Source organism: Rhea americana, unplaced genomic scaffold, assembly GCF_003343005.1.
Source record: "Rhea americana isolate MKP2758 unplaced genomic scaffold, rheAme1 scaffold_98, whole genome shotgun sequence".
NCBI lineage: Eukaryota > Metazoa > Chordata > Aves > Rheiformes > Rheidae > Rhea > Rhea americana.
Window position 1 is genome coordinate 1,275,270 of NW_028187177.1, and position 18,848 is coordinate 1,294,117.

Sequence of the window (18,848 nt, forward strand, 5' to 3'; positions counted from 1 at the left end):
TTCATGCCTTTATGTATTATCAAGCATATTCCATTACTTCTGTATCAAAAACCCCTTTTCTCCTACACCTTGATGTTTCATCCTCCAGCCCTGTGCTAACTACATTCTTCCGCCCCTACTTCCCACTGTAAGCTGAGTAGTAGAGCACAAACACCTGATGTTTGGCCTAAAAAGCAGGGAAGACATTCTTTCTGGTCTTCAGCTTCAAGAAAATATGCATGCAGGCATATGACTCTTTCTTCATAAATTCAATTTGAAATCCTTCTCACTAAATACTTCTATTTCATTGCTGCCACCTAAACCTATCCAGAGCTTCTGAAACTTACTGTTTAATTCTTTTTGGAAACCTGCGTAACAGCTTCAGACSTTCACAGATATGCCTGGATTGCTCCACACCTTAGTGTGCCCTTTAAAACGCATATAATTGTAGACCAGCTGCTGGCTCCCAATTTCAGGTTTTAATAAAATTTGCTTTTTTACAGAGGAGGAAACAGGACAAACGTATAGAAGGCCACAGGCTTCTCTCGCATCCCACAGACTGGCAGGTGCTGGGCAGAAACCAGCAGTTGGTAGAAGGTAATATACCTCATTTGAAGAGAGCTGTAATACCCAGAAGTTCTGGGTAACAAGTACTACAACAAGACCCTGAGAGGTCATGAGTTCGTCTTGGGTCTTTGCTTTTAAACTATTAAAAAAACATATGAAAGAACTAAACTACAGTTTACAGTGTTGCAGTATCTCATAGCTCAAAATTTGGATATCGTACACACACACACAAAAAAAAGTTATTGATGATAAGGCTTGCAGACAACTCAAAGGAATAGCAGAAAGTGATGAGGACAGATCAGTCCTCCCAAGCATCGTGGATCCCATGGCAAGCCAGGCTATCATACGCATTAGCACCAGTTGTGATTCACATTCCTTCCTCCTAAAACGCGGTATGCTTCCAAGATGGGAGGCTGTTGTAGAAAACACCAGCTCACAGGGAAATGGGTCACTATTTAAGCTAACCCAACCAAAACTTGCAACTCTAGATATTCGCACTRTTCTCAGCCTTGCTGCCACGTCTGTCTGAACCATTCTTACAGTAAGCAAGCAGTTATTCACTCAGGCTCACTATTATCTGACAGCACTGGAGACAATTCCTTGCTTCACACAGAATCCTAGTTAGGCAGACATGGAGAGAATTTCAGACAGTATTACTTTTGCTGGGACAACCTCTGAACAACAAATCATCCATGGGAAGCAGTTGTCTCCCTCCCTGGCACTGGTCTCATGAGTAATCACCTGCCGACTATTCCACGTTGTGCAAGAATCTAGGAGGACAAGATTTTCCTGTACTTTTTAAACAGTTACATCCCACTGGCAGTTTTAAGTACACTCTGTGGGCTGGGAAGATAGTAATGGGGTAGATAGGAAGTTTGGAGCCAAAAACCAATACAAAATGGAGCAGAAATGAAGGAAGAGTTTTTCAGTCCTGAACATGAGATGATCAATGTCTCTGCTGAGTTCTCAGGCCTAAGCTAGGAGGATTTCTTTTCTCTTTAGAGCAATGAAGCACCATAAGAAAAAAAAAAAAAAAAAAAAAAAAAAAAAAAAAAAAAAAAAAAAAAAAAAAAAAAAAAAAAAAAAGGTTTTGGTCAGATATAGCTCCCTGAACCAGTTCTTTGTGATTTAATTAGTACACAGGAGAGAGAAAAGAGGAAAATTCTGCAACGGGGCAAAGAGACAGCTTTCAGCAGCTGCTCATCATTAAACTGGTCTATCTTTATCACCAAACTACACTAAGTTCAAAGGAACCATGTCTGCTGTGTTCAATCAGCCAAATAAATCTCAATAAAATAAGATCAGTGCACCCTCTCCCACACAATAAGAGTTTAACAAAATACGGCATCTCATCAGCTGAGCCATGGTAACTCCCGCCATACATACTCTCAGCCCAAGGCAAGCGTAAGGTGATGACTTTGCAAGACGCTGTCATTGGAAGGGTAAGCGACATGTTTGCACCTGGAAACCACAGGTTATGAATCCCCTCGTTCCGTTCCCCAACTCAGCCAGCAGCCACCTCACCCCAGCATCGGGGCACAGAATGCTTACAGGAGCTCATTATTTTGCAGTGCAAGACCAATGTGTTAATTATCTTTTTTAAAGAATAAAAGAGCACCAAATCCCAACAAGAACATCTGCATTTTTCTAAAAAAAAAAATAAAAATAAATAAAAAAATATAACCAGTGAACCACTGCAACTTAGCTAGTCTCTCTGGAAAATCTCCAGAGATGCCACTATTCTAGGACTATTCACTTGCTGCTTTCTCTATTCCAAGATCTCTAATGGATAAGCATCTGAACACATCTGCTTCAAGTATCTCAGTTCAAAGAGCACAGAGAATTGTAAACTCCTTCAGACCTTTTCTTAAGGAAGCATTTTGAGAGACACCTACCAAAAATGCTGAAGCATATCAAAACAGTGCAGATCATACATAAAATACCGCTCTTGGCACAAAAAGAGAGCTGTTGCACACTTAAGTATTGTGTCTACAAGTTTCATACCAGAAACGTGCACAACACTTCAGAATACACCTACTGCCTTGATTAAGAGCTCCCACTCTCCAAATCCCTTCGTCATGCCGAACRAGCTCTCTGTACAAACAGGGAGAGTCTCCCCACCCAAAACCCAGAACGTATCCTTTTGAGTTAACCAAACTGCTACACAGAACTCCTGATTTCTATGAACTCTTAGATACAAGTGAAACTGCAACACTTTGTCTGGCAAAAGCACTTATCAAATGAGTCAAGTTTCCTGGGAATAACCAGGTCCTACTTCAAAATGCGTTTTTCCATGAAGAGCACTGTTCGAGTTTCTTTACTGCAAAAGCACATTGATCAAGAGTGAAGTATGTACAAAGGCAGCATTATTTGTAGCCTACAACTCTGACTGATGAATTYAGGAGTATTTCTTCTTAAAATAGGTAGTAAAAGTTTTCACTGATATTTAGAGGGTCAAATTTGGAGATTTTTCTATTTTACGGTTCTGAAAACATTTGCCTGGCTTCCCATGCCAACTGTGTTTGATTTAGCAGCAGTGTGGTTGACTGTGTGCAAAACATACTGTACTTTCCAGTGCATAACAAAGTACACTGAAGGCACAAAAAAGTAGCTATTACCAYTAGTTTGACTTCTAAGAAAACTACTTTTCCATTACATCCTACTGCCTCTCACAGGATCTTGAAAGACAGAACAGAGATCTATACATATTTCTCTTGAATAAACAATCGTACCAGAAAACTTCATTATTGAACAAGGGCAGAAGATGCAGGATTTGCTTAATTCTATACCCAGTTTCAAACAAAGCTCTGATTAACTAACACACTACATTCTTCAAATTATCCTCAAACCAAGCTTTCTGTATCAAAAATACCACCAAGTTAGTGAAAAGAAGGYCTATTTTTGTAAATGCTTTTCCTAGAAAAATTCTAATCAATGAAGAAATAGAGAATAATTAATGTGTATTTCCAGGACAGAAACTCAAGCCTGAGAAGTTTTCTTTCCTCTCCATATACACAGTATAGTCAAGTATGTAATAGAGCATACAGACAGCAAGTTCAAAAAAAGCACTTTAAAGTGATTAAATAATAATCCTTCCTAAATTCAAAATACAGCTACTGACGCTACTTAGGAAAATCACTGCCTCTATGTAACATGCTAGTTTCATCTGCCAGTAGAAATGTTAAGGAACAAAATAATAATAATAGTCAGAACTGAACACTAATTTAGTTGTCTATGAACCTACTCTAATATTGAGTTGAATATTTCACCTTCAATATYACATTCCTACTTAGTCACTTTTGCATCCAGAATTTATTAGCAGTAAGTTTGAAGGGGGGGGGCCCTCTATCTTGCTACAATGTTACTATGCTATCCTTTGATAATTTGTAAGAACAAATAATTTTAGACAGTATATGCATACCAAGAGATTTTTGAAGACAGTTGGAAAGAAGCCAGTATTATAAGCAAAAGTCCCACCCTTCTTGCTTATGCCAGGAACAGGCAAAAATGCAATGTCATTTAGGCTTCTGCCTTGATAACTACAAGTTTTGGATACCACCCTGTGAAAACCTGAGATTTGCAAATCCCAAAAAGCAGCAGCATATCACTCTCCAGCTGCTGGCTTTTGCCTTCACAAGCAAATCATATTAGGAAAACTAAATCTAGCTGAAAGTAAAATTCTTTTCTGCTGGCCTAGTTTTCAGCTGAATCTGTGCCCTGCTCTATTTCACCATGCAACTATAGAGTAATTTCAGCTGCTTCAAAATGCAGGTACAGTCAAATGGCTTCTTTCAGCAGTAGAGAGGCCTAGATCATCTAGCTCTCAGACTAAAGCCAAGWGGAAGAATCTAGTGAGGAGTTTTACCCCAGTAAGTCCCAGGACTAACTAAAAGMAGCAGAGTTGAACAGCAAATGACAGTCTCACTCTGAATCGGTACATTAAAAAGAGCTTCAAGACATAGAAAAAAACAAAGATTTCAGTTGTGAGAGGTGGGAAAGTTTTTAAGGCAGCATAATTGACGCTAACTATTCCGTAACATGCTTTGGTCAGCCTGTGTGGGCAGACCCAGAGCAGTCAGAGCACAACAGCTCCAGGTCCAGAACACCCTCTCCCAACTTCAGCAGCTCCCTGCAATCACCGGGCTGGAGCTTTCCAGGCTTCAAGCCTTAAGTCTTTAGTGCTTTTATAGAGGATGCCAAAAGACACTGGATTATAGCACACTAGTTTAACATTCACTGGATTGCTTCCAGATCTGATTCAAAGAAGTATAACACTACCAAAAAATAATCCTCCAAATTAGAAGACAATTTGGAATCTGGCATGCTAATCACAACAGTCTATCTTACAGAAGCATGCAATATTTACTTAAACATACAGATTTTAAGGCTTTGCTAAACTTTTCCCCAACAGTAAGAATGTGATTTTAGATATTATAACATATTTTATATTTTTATATTTATATATATATATATATATATATATATATTATATATATAAGTTTCTCAGTAGTTCAAGCTATTATTCAATGCATCCATCTTAGGAAAACAGAGGCTAATTCGGGATACCATGTCTGTGGCATACTGGGTTGTCAATGACACCCCTTTGGAAAAATAATGTAAAATAACGTAAGAAAAATCCGACTGTTGAACTCTGAAACCACTCCTTGTTAAGAAAGTGAAGCCAACACAATATTTTGCCTTTCAGGTCATCAAAATGATAAACTTTCAAGTTATCACTCTGTTCACTGCTAACTGTAAGCATGAACACCACTCAAAGCTGTTCACATCTGGGTAAAAAYCAAGTAGACATCTCCTTTCCAGGCAACTGAATTACTCCYTTCTATTCTCTTCAATGCTGGAGATTGTTCTTTGAACACCAAAACATCACCTCTCTGTAACCTCCATAACTCAGTCCCACTGTTGCTCAGAAAGTTCTGCAGCAGGGTATATCCTCCTACAYGAGCTAGAGCTTCCCTGCCCCAGCTTCAATAAATTTTTCCTCCCTTCCCCATGAGGAAAAGAACACTGCTGGTGGATAAGGAGCAGCCAATGCCCATATTATCATTATTTTTTTTAATGCTCAGGGAGATTTACTAGCCAGAATTAGCTCACCTTTAGAACAGTACTGATTATGCTATGAAATATCTTGTACAATTTTTTTAAAACATTTAAAAATCCTAAAATGAGTCAACATAATCACCAGACTTCTTGATTTTCACAAACATTTGTCTGAATTGTGCAAATGGAGATGGGGGAAGGAATAGCTCCAAGAGACACTTAAGAGACTGACTGCCCTCCAAACAGCTATGAATGCCATTTTTGAGTCAACAGAGCTCTCAGGTTCTGTCTGTACCCTGGCTGCAGAAAACCTCTTCTCCAGTGTCAGTACTTGTGTGTTCTCACTACTTTTATACAATATAGCAGTCATGTTGGTGCACAGGATCAAAAGAAACTTGCAAGAGTAATTCTTCTTCTTTCTTGGCACAGGATGGCATCAGGACACCCATCTCCTTGATGTGAGATTAGAATACCGCCAGAAAGTAATGGTATTGTCCCAGAGGTCTGAATTCAACCTATTATCAGTGACAGTGCTGTACACTRTGAGCCAGCTTAGATCCAAGCCGTACAGTCCTGATCTGGAACACCAGTGAGTGCTAGTGGAGGTGCATCTTAATGGTCTGATGCAAAGCTTGGGGGGAGATGAGAACGAGTTGATGGGATCAAGCCAGCTGTGTGCAATTGCTATCTCTGTGCTATGCTCTCCAGCACATACTAGATCATTTATTAGTTTTATTCCCCGCTTTTCTTGCCTCTCCTTGCCTTAGATAAGTTTGAAAGATAGAGCTGTTCCTCCAATCCTTCTCTGTAACAAACTGCAAGACAGATAAATACACCTTGGTTAGTGGAGCCTGTATTTAGGTTTTTACACAGAAGTTTGGTTTTACAAAGCAGAACAAGGAGCGGAGTTTCAGTGTAAAGATTCGACTCGACTCTACTCCAGAAAAAACATCTTTTCAGAACACTGCCTATATTTTTCATTTAAGGAATATTTAAATTTGTGGATTTATTATCCATTAAAGCTTCCCTCAGTAAGCCCACAGAATACTCATATACTTATACTGAGTATGAAGAGACTGAGACAGGCACTTGCTCCTCCTTGCATTAGAGATAAGGACAGGCAGGTTAGAAACTTAAAGCTAAAGTACTGTGAAGAGTAAGCACATTGTTTCTTTCTGTCAGTTATTTCTGCTGCTTTTGTGAGACGCTCCGAGTGAGTGGTCAAATGCTTCTTCAAATCCAGGTAAGACTGTTTTAACAAATTTTAACAAACACTTGATTCAGTCCCAGTCAAATAATATATAAAGACAAAGAACTTCTCCAAGAGAGCAGAGAAGCGTAATCCGCTTAAATATATCTTTAGAAAGACAACACTCGAGAAGAGCAGATGATTCTTTTAATCCCACAGTTTGAGATGTTTTGTTCGACACCACAGACTTATCAGATAGCTGTTGCTTGTACACCATCTCCCTCCATTCCAAGGCACCAAGATTATTCCCATTTTTTTCCAGCTCTGGACAGAAAAAGTAATGCAAGCTTATACAGTCAGGTCTCCTTCTTCCCTCACCATACTTTTTTTTCTTTTTCTTCACAATAGGGGACAACTTTAGTGCAAGAAACAACATATTATTCACTGTCTGTGTTTGAGTTAGCAAGCAGTGCAGCACAGTATCATTGGTGCTAAGGTGTACCAACGCACATCACCGCACTTCATGGAYTTTCCTTCAGAACAGCCCTAGTATGGTCCTATGGATTCATCACTCATTAGCGGTTGGAAAGCATCTTCCAATTTTATTTCATCCAAAAGCAATCCAGTTCTTGCATTCCAAACCAAGTCTGCAGGATGAACAAAGGTGCACCCAGGAGATCCATTTCAATTGCACACTCTTAATCCGAACTCTCATGTTAAGTGCACTCATTGAAGATTAATTCATTTATAGAAAAGGGCCAGGAGTGGCTTGCTTTTTAAAAAACACATGATGCTGGTGAAATGAACAAGATCAAAACTACACTTCAGTACAATACATAAATTCTAGTTATTGTTACTGACAGTCAGTCAGTTATATAGAAAGAAGTGGAAAAAAATATATTTCTCCGTATTTCAAAAGTCACAGACCTTGGAAAATAAGCTCATCTGAACTACATCATGTGGTCCAYCATCCTTTTCAGAAGAATTCAACGTTAACCAAGATGTCAAAAACTTCCCCATCAAGAAATCAAGGTATTTATCTAAAAATGACTCATTAATCTTTAAGTATAGTATCTATGAAAAACACTAGTAGAGAGGCTCTTAAGTTCAAGCTACACAACAAGAGTACTGCAGCCTTCTACTAACTACAGGCATTCAAACTGCAGCAGTATCTTCTCCAGTTAGAAAAGTGGAACGGAGATGCTATGATCACCCAAAGATAAAAAACATGTTYGGAATCAAGTGGTAATAACCAACTCCAAGTCAAAAAAAAATAAAACAAAACACTTTGCTTGCTCATTACCTGCTGCTTCTGCTTAAATCCACCTCTGGATTTAGGGTTTTTTTTAAAGCCAACAATGTTTCACGTATTCTGACTGCTACATTCACTGTGTTTTTTTGGCTGCAGAAGGATGAAAGGACTACACAGGAAAAAAGCAAAGTATAAAACCCAAAGAGGTCATGAATCAACCCATTCAAAAAGTATTCTTACTTTAGTAAGAGAACACTCTCCAGTTAAAAAACAAATAAAAAAAGTGTTTTGGAGAAATGAGTGACAAACTAGGATATTTTAGTACAGTATTAAACTAGTACAAGATATATTTTATACAACAGCTTAATGAAGATGGATTACAGATTCAATTACATAATTTGCAGCTCTGATACAGTAAGCAAAAGAAGAGGTTACATTTTTCTGTTGAGTAGCATAGCATACATTTTAGAAACACTATTATAGGTACACCTAAGCAAAATACAGGAAAAAAAAAAAACCCACACTGGAGAGCACAGGACAGCTGAATCATGTGTTTCAATTAAAATTTCTGATTAACTCATAGTGCCTGTTGCTCTTCCTGACCATCAAATACACTTCCAGTGCCACTCAGCCTCCAGCTCTGTCCTTTGCCTGGCCCCTTTCCACCTTCAGTAGCACTTGAAAAGTCACAGGGAACAAAGCTAATAGCTAAGAGGTTACAGAGGGTATTGCTATCAGCATACGTGCTATCAGCATGAGGGATTTCTTGTGTCCCACTTCTGGGGCTAGAGTAGAAGAGATATTCATGAGTCTCTAGCTTTACAGCAAAAAACTGAAAGGCTGCAGCACCAAYCCACATTCATTTTGAAAACCTTTACATTCCTCTTCTCCCCTTCCAAAATACATCACAGAACTAGCTGTAGTACACTAAAATTGTACATGTATTGAAAGCTCATTTTTAATCATCAGAAAGAAAAAAAATCCTGAAAGTCTAGAAAGACTGCAATCTGAGGGGGCAACTTATAAGGATCACCTAATCAAGGTTTCCCAATTTACACCAGAAATCCTACCCAAGGCACTACTGCAACGCACAAGGTAAGACTTTAGACCACAACTAAATTCATGTATTTGAAATAGGCTAGCAAAATAGGCTAGCAAAAATGTCAACACCTTCAAGTCTGATACAGAAAAAAAAATAAATAAATAAAGAATCGGGTAGCGCTGTTACGGCCAAAGTTTTGTATTTTAGGGCAGGGTAAATTTACAATTTTGCTCTAAAAATCACCCTACTCAAAAGCAACCATCTCAACTCCAATTCTTTTGTTTAAATGGGGGCAATGCACTGTCTTGCTCTCCCTTGAGGTGCTCTGTGTTTTTCCACGTTGTCACACCGGGTAACTGGCTAGCCTGGACAGAGGCGCTTGCACGTTATCAGGGCTCGCAGGCGGCCTGCCTCAGAGCRGGAAGCCAGGCCCTGTTCCCAGCCTAGGATGCCCAGCAAGTCTCCATCATAGCCTACGATGCCTAGCAGAAGCTAAAGAAAGCAAGCATTCTGGCTCAACAGATGCAGATATTCCCATAAAGCAAAGTTTAATTGGGGGGGGGGGATGGAAGGGGAGAATAGAGCTCATAGTTTTTAAAACACACTACAAACACCAATACTAATGCATTATTCTCACTTATAAACAGAGCACAGAAACATCAGCTTAACTACAYCATAAATCTTTGTTTTCAGTTAAATTAGTCTTCAGATAACAGCCATCTTATGAAGACTTGCATTTTTAAAACACTATTTTAGACTTCTAGAGTTTAAAAGTATGTCTGAAAATACAGCCAAAACAAMAATCATCATCTTTAAAAAGCGGAAGTGGAGAGTTCTGAAACACTGACTTTCTATCCTAGAGTAACATTTAGCATTTCTAATGCTACTTCTCCTGGAGAGCTCACAGAGTCCAAGCAAAGAAACACAGTAACCGTATTTAAAAAAAGGAGAGATCTGCCCTTTAGCTAGAAAATACCCTTCGAACTACTGATTCTGAGCTGTTGTCAATTCAAAAGCATGAAAATAAGATATATGTTATTTAAAAGAAAATAAGGTCCTAGGTTACCTATCTCAGAAGTAGTTTGAGTTTCAGAGATACATACTAACACCAAAAAAAAAAGAAAAAATTGTCTTTCAAATTCTCTGCAGAGTGAATATATAGGCTACAGGCAATCACAAATTCTGCATTGCACAATAACCTACTCCCATTACAAGAATGTATTTTTTCCTTGGTATTTCATTAAAACTTTAACCCTAGAAGAAGAAAATTTTGCTACTTTTTTTTTTAATAGCACAAAAGTTACATATTTAGTAGTACATCATTGAAATATGAAGGAATGAAAAAAAAAATCAATCCTGAAAGTCCACAGTGAATTACTTAAGTAACAATCTGCACTTAATATTAAGAACAGCGACAACTGCCCTTTCCCCTACCTTTTTGTAGCCCGCATTATTAAAGTCATGGATACAGTCATTCAAAACGAGGGGAATGAAGACTAGAATCACTAAGCACGGAGACATCCACAACCTTCTCAGAGGCCTATAGACTAGCACTTCTCCCTCATCCTGAGCACTGATCTGCCAGAAGATAACAAGCTGCTTTTCAAAGTCTCAGAGAAATAACTTTTTCACCATTTAATCAGAACTGCCTRAAGTATGAAAATATTGTAGGAGACAGCATAAAATTTTGTGGTTTTGTGTTGTCTGTTCATAATAGGTTCAAATCATTCTTGTACCACTGCTGTAAATCACAGTTCTTTTTGGCAAGCGTTTTTGAAAAATATGCAAGAATGACCATTATAAGCAAGAGGAAGAATGCCTGCAGCCTTAATTACCTTTCTSCACTGTTATGATATGTGAGAATCAACATTTAACGCAGTACTGGCTCTTTGTAAGCGTTAAAAAGAAATGTCYATACTCAAGACTTCAGGCAAGCATTTTGTACATATTCAGCTAGACTGCAAAGCCAGGTTACAACGCTTAGGTCACAAATTATTATTGTGCAACTATCACCAAAAATCTTTTAAAAAACCCACTTACGAAAACAGGATACAAACAGCATAAAGAGGGAGGAGGCAGACAGTAAAGATTACACCTAGCAGGAACCACCAATTTCAAAGTATCTTCTCTCTTGCAGACAGAGTATTTCACTGCAAAAAGAGGCAACTAGGGAGATACCACTTAACTGTTTGCTTAAACATTTTAAGCTTCTATTTTTAAAATAAAAGCAACCTTCACACTGAGGATGAGTTAAGCCTCTTAGAGCAAACATATCCACTTTTGTCTAGTTTATCCTGTAGTCTTAAGGGCTTACATCTTTGAGTGTGTCCAAGATCAAATAAAGAACCAAATAAAAAGATGAAAAAAATAAATTGCTACTGTGGCTATGAACAACAGATGTTACTTTCCATCCAAAGTCTTTGGCATCTCACCAATGGCATGAAGCAGCAATCCATTTAAGATGAAAAAGCAAGGTTAACTTTGCAATCTCCTGTAGAAACAGACTTGGTTCAGATATTTTCATTAAGAATCAACCTAGCAACACAGACTCCCTTTCAGTGAATATAGGTGAAAGCAGAAGTTCAAGTATCTAAAAGYAATGAATAAAAAAAACTTCCAAAAYTAATGACAAAAGCGACAGCCAATAGAGTTCATCACATCTATCAAAGAGTTCACTTTYGAACTGCTTTTCCACATAAATTCAATGCCTCAAAAAGAACTCATCACCTTTGGGTTTCAACTTGAATTTTACAAGGCACCTCAATTTCAGAATTGAAACACTGAACTACTTCTCCTCTTTACAAGAATCAATCACCTTGAATGTTACAAGGAGAGGAGAAAGAGGAAAGGAAAAAGAAAAAAAAAAAAAAGGTACATTACTCAGCACAAAATCCCTTAGCACAGTCCTTTCTCCTCCTCTCTACATCAGGTCCTGCAGAAGAGTTTTGACTAGAAGTCACAAATGAAAGTTGAAAAATGCAGACAGCAAGAAGCATTTGATTGGGATGGGATACTGGAAGACAGAACAGCATGCTTATGTTTAGGCATGACCTTCCATCTACCCAATACGCTGTTGTTCCTCAACAAGGGAATCACTTTTTAAGGTACGCTCTTGACAGGAATCCATTTAGTATTTTTGAAAGCTGAATAGTACTAGAATATTTTATTGTCTGTCTACTGCAGGAATGCCATTTGTTAATTCTCAAGTTTTAACTAAAGGAGTACTAAATTGTAGACTGAGACACATGCTGTAGTCTAACATACACATCTATCATTTTCATCCAAAAGAACCTTTGAACTGCTTTTGGCCTTACTTGCTCAATTCCAAGATAGATGGCTAATTAAAAGGGCGGTTTTCCACRCATATACACAGTACTCATATCCTGCATTTAAGTGGTAAGACAGTTAAATAAAACAGAAGAGAGCGTAAGAACTGTTCAGTGGGAGATTCTCAAACAGTACAGAAGTGGATTTTGGTTTGTACGCAAAAAGAAATAGATATTAGGGATTTGCCCCAATGCTCCTTAAGGAACAGAGCAACTTCTGTTAAACAAAACGAATCCGAGAAAAGAAACAAACAGAGTAAGTGCAATTCTTGGTATTAAGCTGCCATTTGTTCATGCTGAAAGTCAGCCCTGCAAAGACAGACAAATTCCATGATTAAAAAAGGAGAAAGAAAGAAAACACATCACTATTGCAAGACTGCAAGAGAGGTCTGCTTAGTACTTTAGAGGTAAAGGGAAACGGTAGTGCTTAGACACAAAAAAAGCAGATCAAATATTGCTATGAATGACTTGAAACATTCGGAACACGTATGGAGGCATCTTTAATATAGGGAGAATATGGATGCCCATCATTCTGTATTTGTGGAGAGCGCAGTCTCTTAAATTAGTTATCAAGAATATTGTGTATCCTATCTACATTTCATACATTTCAACGAGTTCAATATTGTATTCCACATGGATTATTTTCTTCCTCCTTCAAACAGTCCTTGGCTAGTAAGTTCACTAAGTTTGTACATTATTTACAGCATACACTGAAAGAAAGATAGGCCTCTCCCATTTACCTCAGCCTTCTTTCCCTTTTGCCTCCACTATCACCTTCCCTCCTGTTCTTGCAGCTGCTAATCTGCCTTGCAACAAACAATTCTGCCTGCCTGCATCATCACTATCAACTCGTAAACCTCCAACCATGTTTCCAGCTGTTCATTCTTCCTTTTCTACAGCCCAGTTAAGACCAGTAAGTATCTGTATTTGCCAGAGGACGGACCTTTTATACAAAACTGATGATTTTTAGTGTCCCAAGGTTCCTTAAAAAAATTTATCAATTTAAGAATATTCTGTGGATTTACTATAGACTACCWTACTAGATATCCTTACGGTTTTCTTCCTTGACAAGATTTTTAAAACACAGAAACGCATTTCCTATCATTATAATTTTAACCAGATTTCCTGAAGATCTCTGCCTCAAACCTAACAGGTTTCACAGTGGGGYTTCTGAGTCCCCCTGCAGCTCAGGGTCAGGAACTCTTGATTTAATTTATTCCAGAAACACATAAGTAGATCCCACATCTCTGTTTTGCAGCACAGGCTATTCACTCATCCCCTTCACAGGGTTTGTAACTGGTTACATTCCACACCAGCACATCTTCAACTCAAACCAAACCCAGACAAAACCAAAAAAACTGCAGGCAAAAAGCTTTTGTGCTGATTAATTAAAAAAATAAATAAATACTTTCCCCGAGTCTGACCTTATGAACTCTCAGTTCTGAAGCCTTACTTCASTATGGTAAAATAGCCAGTTATTTATACGTGGTAATTACTCATTGACGGACCTTAAAACAGCCTTCTACAGATTCCTATTCTAGCCTCTAATGCACCCTAACTTGACACTGAGATCTAAAGTAATCAAGATCAACTCCTCTTACAAAAATTTCAAGGAAATGGAGGAGGCTGCCCAGTCACTGACTCGGAGAGTCTACGAGCCCTTTAGCACTGAAGCAATATATGGTCAGACTAGCAGGGAAAAGAAACAGAAGTTGAAGGCATTCTACCAGTTTCAGTTGGTATCTCATCCAGTCCTCTTTCACTTTTTCCCCTACCTGCATGGCACATACTTTCAGGTTAAGGCTACCACTGTATTTCTGTCTTCTCACAGGGTATAGACCTTAATTCCAAAAGCATCATCTCAGCACCTCTAGCCACAAGCAGTGGTAACCCAAGAATTTCTAAGTATTTGTTCTCCCCATCACTTACCAATATCTATTAAACTTTTATATATATATATACACACACACACACACACACACACACACACACACACCACTACAACAAGGCTTGCAGTAATTTTTCTTACTTCAAAAACTATCCTATCATTTCATCCAAATTACAGCAAAGATTGCTCTAAAACTACTAGCTGCAGACATTTCTCAAACAGTAAGTGTTTCAATGAGCAGCCATATATAAAGAATTTTGAGCAAGTCTCCTACAGCTACATGCATCCTTCTGCATTCAAATTCAGGAAACCCATTTCCAATGCAGCTACAACTGGCTCCTTTATTCAGCATAATATACAATAAAAATACTGAAGATGCAGTTTCAAATGCAGTAGTGTGTGTGTATATATGTAGTTTAAGGTYTTCCAATACTGACTTGTGACCAAGTCATTTTGAAGTTCATACTACAAGAGTCCCACAGAAATTTCCCCCCACCCTAAGGGACAAAAAAAAAGACATTTTTATGACCCTGTCATGAACAATATCCCTCATGCACTGAAGAAAAGCTGTGTCATTGCCACAATCAGTCACAAGGGAACAGGGCAGTTCAGTTATTCAGTAACTTCACATAAGATCACCACTGCCTTATTCTGGGACTGAAGTAGCTATCTGTAGCAAAAATCCACAAGCAGTCTGAGGCTGTTCCACACCTGCAAACTGCAGGTGTGACAAAAACACAAATGGAAGAACAAAGAGCTAAACCYTGCTCTGCTTTTTCAAAGAGCTTTTTAGGCAGAGATTTTGATATCAGCATCCCATATAAGCTCTGTTTATAGACAACTCTTGCTAAAACTTCCCTCCTTCCCTCTTTTCTGCATCACTAGAAGTCAGCAAAAATTGCTGGAAAGAAAATAAGTGTCATCCCTTTCCCCATATTTCTATTCCAGTGCCCCTACTTCAGTACCACTAGTACAGGAAAACAAGATGAAGTAGATTAAGATCCTATCTGTTTAAACCAAGGCTTGTGCTTAAGTATAAAGGAAAATATACATTTGAGAGTAAAAGAGAGCAGCTGAGGATGCCAAAACTTTGTACGATTTCAAAAAAGCAATTGGGCAAACACATGTAAGAAAAAAGCTACAGAAGACCATTACAGACATACTAACCCTCAGCATGGTCCCTGAGCTACAAACTGTGGGAGCTCAGAAAAGTATTTTTCAGAATTATCAGTAATACGCTTGGCCTGTTTTWAATTCTCTTCCCTACACGTTCAGTATTAGCCGCTTCTTACGGAAAAAGATGAGAAGGGTGGGGCTGGCACAATATTTTGAAGGCATTAAAATAACAGGTCAAAGGATAGAGGAGATGGAACAGACTCCTACTCCTAAAAATCCATTAAYACAAAGACTTCAAAACAAGGACATAGCAGTATTTAATTCAAAGGGACTGATAATGCACTTTATCTTAGCTAAAAGGCCAAAAATGCAGACTGCTGGGCCAGACAGACCTTTGGCCTATCCAGTAAGGCTTAAACTGATTTTACTCACCCAGGAGAGCTAGAAGCATGTGAGAGATCAAATTCCTTCAACACCTAAAATTAAGCACTAGYGTTCTAATTGCAACAGACACTCACCACACATTCGTGGACAAAAAGGAGTTTTACTGTAGTAAACAGTAGTTTAGTGAGTGCACTAAGTACCAAAAATCAGAATGGATTGGCTTGCTTCAGTGTTGCTGATGTGCCACTAAACCGAGGCAAACTCATTTGACAGCACCCTGTTAAATTTTGATCTGGAAAGTGCACGAAAAGCATCTTGTTTATAGTATAAGAGTCCAGTTGAACATTCTTACTTCATGAATTAACTTATCTTTCCCTTCTACTCCATAAAATGGAGTCTGATCCAGTGTTCAAAATAACTTACAGGTATATTTCCACTGACATATAGGACAAATGTTTGTACGTCTCATCTTTTTTAAATATTAGCTATTTGTGTTTTATTGGAGAGAATATTTTGGAAGTCTAATTAATACTTGTAAATGGCTGCATCAATTTTTAATCACAATTCACCATCCATGTATTATGTAACAGAAATGAAACATGGTTCCTGAGGCATTCGTAGAACAGCACTGTTGATTTATAGGATTGTAAGGCTACAGGGAAATGAACTACAAAACTAAAGAAAAAAAATTTTAGTTAACCTCGCACTAAGTTGAACTTCCCATAATATCTCTACCTCCTGGGTGGTCTCAACACTGCAGAAACCGATGGAAATAATCTCAAAGATATTTCTTAAAGTTACCAGTGAAATATTATGATTCACACTGTGAAACATAAGTAAGAATGCGTAACTTGATCCTTATACCATAATTGAGATACTTTACTTGCATCTTCCAGATTGAAATTGTAACTAGAGGCTATCAAATAAGTTTGTGTCAATCTAGTGGCATGTCAGTAACACTGAAGCAAGATAGCCCATGTATTGGTGCAAAGTATTTTAATAAATAAAAAGGAGAGAAAGCAGCCACCAACCAACAAACAGTCACTACTGCACATATTTGGAAAGCAAACTTTCAAAACATGTTCCCTGGACAAGTTTTGTTTTCACCTCTAAATCAAAAGAGGTAATAAGATACCTAACTACAACAATATTAGAATAAAAACTAATTCTTATTTCCAAGTATGTTTTGTCAGACACGTATGATCTGGCCTGCACTACAAAGTTTTCCTGGCATAACTACGGTGGTTAGAAACACTACAGAGGGGTATCACTAATATCAGTAAAAGGTCTTGAGAACACATCTTCAACTGGGGAGAAGAATCACGATGTTGGTGTAAGGCTCCTTCTGCTCAAGTAAGAGTCAGTATGCCACTATAACCATTCCAATGTCTGCGGTGCCAAAAAATGGTTATGCAATACTTCAACTGAAATTGTGACCATAATTATTAAATGTATAGCTACAGGATCTGTAGTCTGTTCCTACACAAGTTACTAAGTTTCAAAAAAAATATTTTAAGATTGTTTAAGGAGTGATTTACAAGAAAAARGGAAAAAAAAAGAGCTATGCTAAAGGAAGAAAAAACGTACTAGTGTCTTTTTAGAAAAAGTTATTTAAGTACCACAATACATTATTTTTCTTGACTARATAGAATATGACAAATATGATTCAAAATTACAATGGATATCACAGAGTCCCATTTATTTCAATTACTATTTACTAAAATTGGGAACTCAGTCAAATGCTGATTAGTAAGTTATTTAAAGCACATGGATTTTCTTTAGTTTTAGTACAGCATGTGTTAATAAACTGCAGCATTAACACACAGAACTCTAAGCAAGAGAGTTATTTTTACTGAATCACCATTATGCTCACCACTGCTGCAGTAAAAAGGTTTCTCTCTCAAACTTAAAGATTCACTTGTAAAATACTTGACACGAAGCTAGGAAAAAGAAACTATGAGCTTCCTGTCTGAAGAACTAACGCTGGCACGACAATGACTTGATTTTTATGTTCAGCCACAAAAAGTGATGGGGAAAAAAATTATGTTTAAGAGAATTCTCCGATATAAGCCAGACATGTGGGGTATTTTTTTCCTCCTAAAGATACTAGGTCTCCATAACTTTAAGCCAAAATAGGGATACTTTCAATTCATAGCAATATGATAACCCTGCACCCTCTTCTGAAGAAAGAAAAGGGAAAGCACAGTAACAAACAGTAATTTCTGACTCACAAAATCACTTTTGTCAGTTCAGAAAGCAAATGATTCAGAAAGCTAATGAAAGGAACCAAGATTCCTAGCTCTAGATAATTAAGTTTCCTTATTATTAAAGATGTGCATTACATAGCATCAGTGCAATTATTTTTATAGTTTCTCTTCATCAAGCTTTAGCGAGGRATCTAGAAAGTGGTATCTTTTCTTCTCTGGGACAACGTTTTTACATGCAGCTCTAGAGCCTTCCTCATATTAGTCGAAGGCCCAATGACTATCAGATGATAAATATATAACCGTCACAGCCAATATGGTTGCAGAGCAGGTCAGCAAATGAAATGGGAATGTATGTATTTAGTTAATCAAGAGAATGATTCGGGGAGGGCTCTAAGTCTCCCAAAGCAAGGGTGATTTCTGTAGCATATTTTAATAAAACATCTGAAATGAAGTTAAACACCAGTTTCTCAGCAGTTTGAAGGCTACAGCTTAAAGAAAATAAGGAGCACTGATCTTCTTCTCCTGCCTCAACCTCGTGCTGCAGCCAGCATGGTAAATGTCACGACCCTATTTGCCTCCATCCTGAGGAACAAGGAAGAAAACGGGGACAAGAAGCCAGCACAGCCGTGAACGAGGATGTTGACCTGGGCCGCAGGTATCAGTGCCCTGAGGTGCTGGCCTCAAGACACAGCAAGAGGGAAGGGCAAAATGGGGGGAAAAAATAAAGAAAGGGGGCAAAAAAAAATATATCGCTGCATCTTTTGCTTGGGCTCTCGCACTGCGGAGCCGGAAGACAACCCTCCGCCGCCTCCGTCCCCACGAACGGCGGCGGCGGCCGGG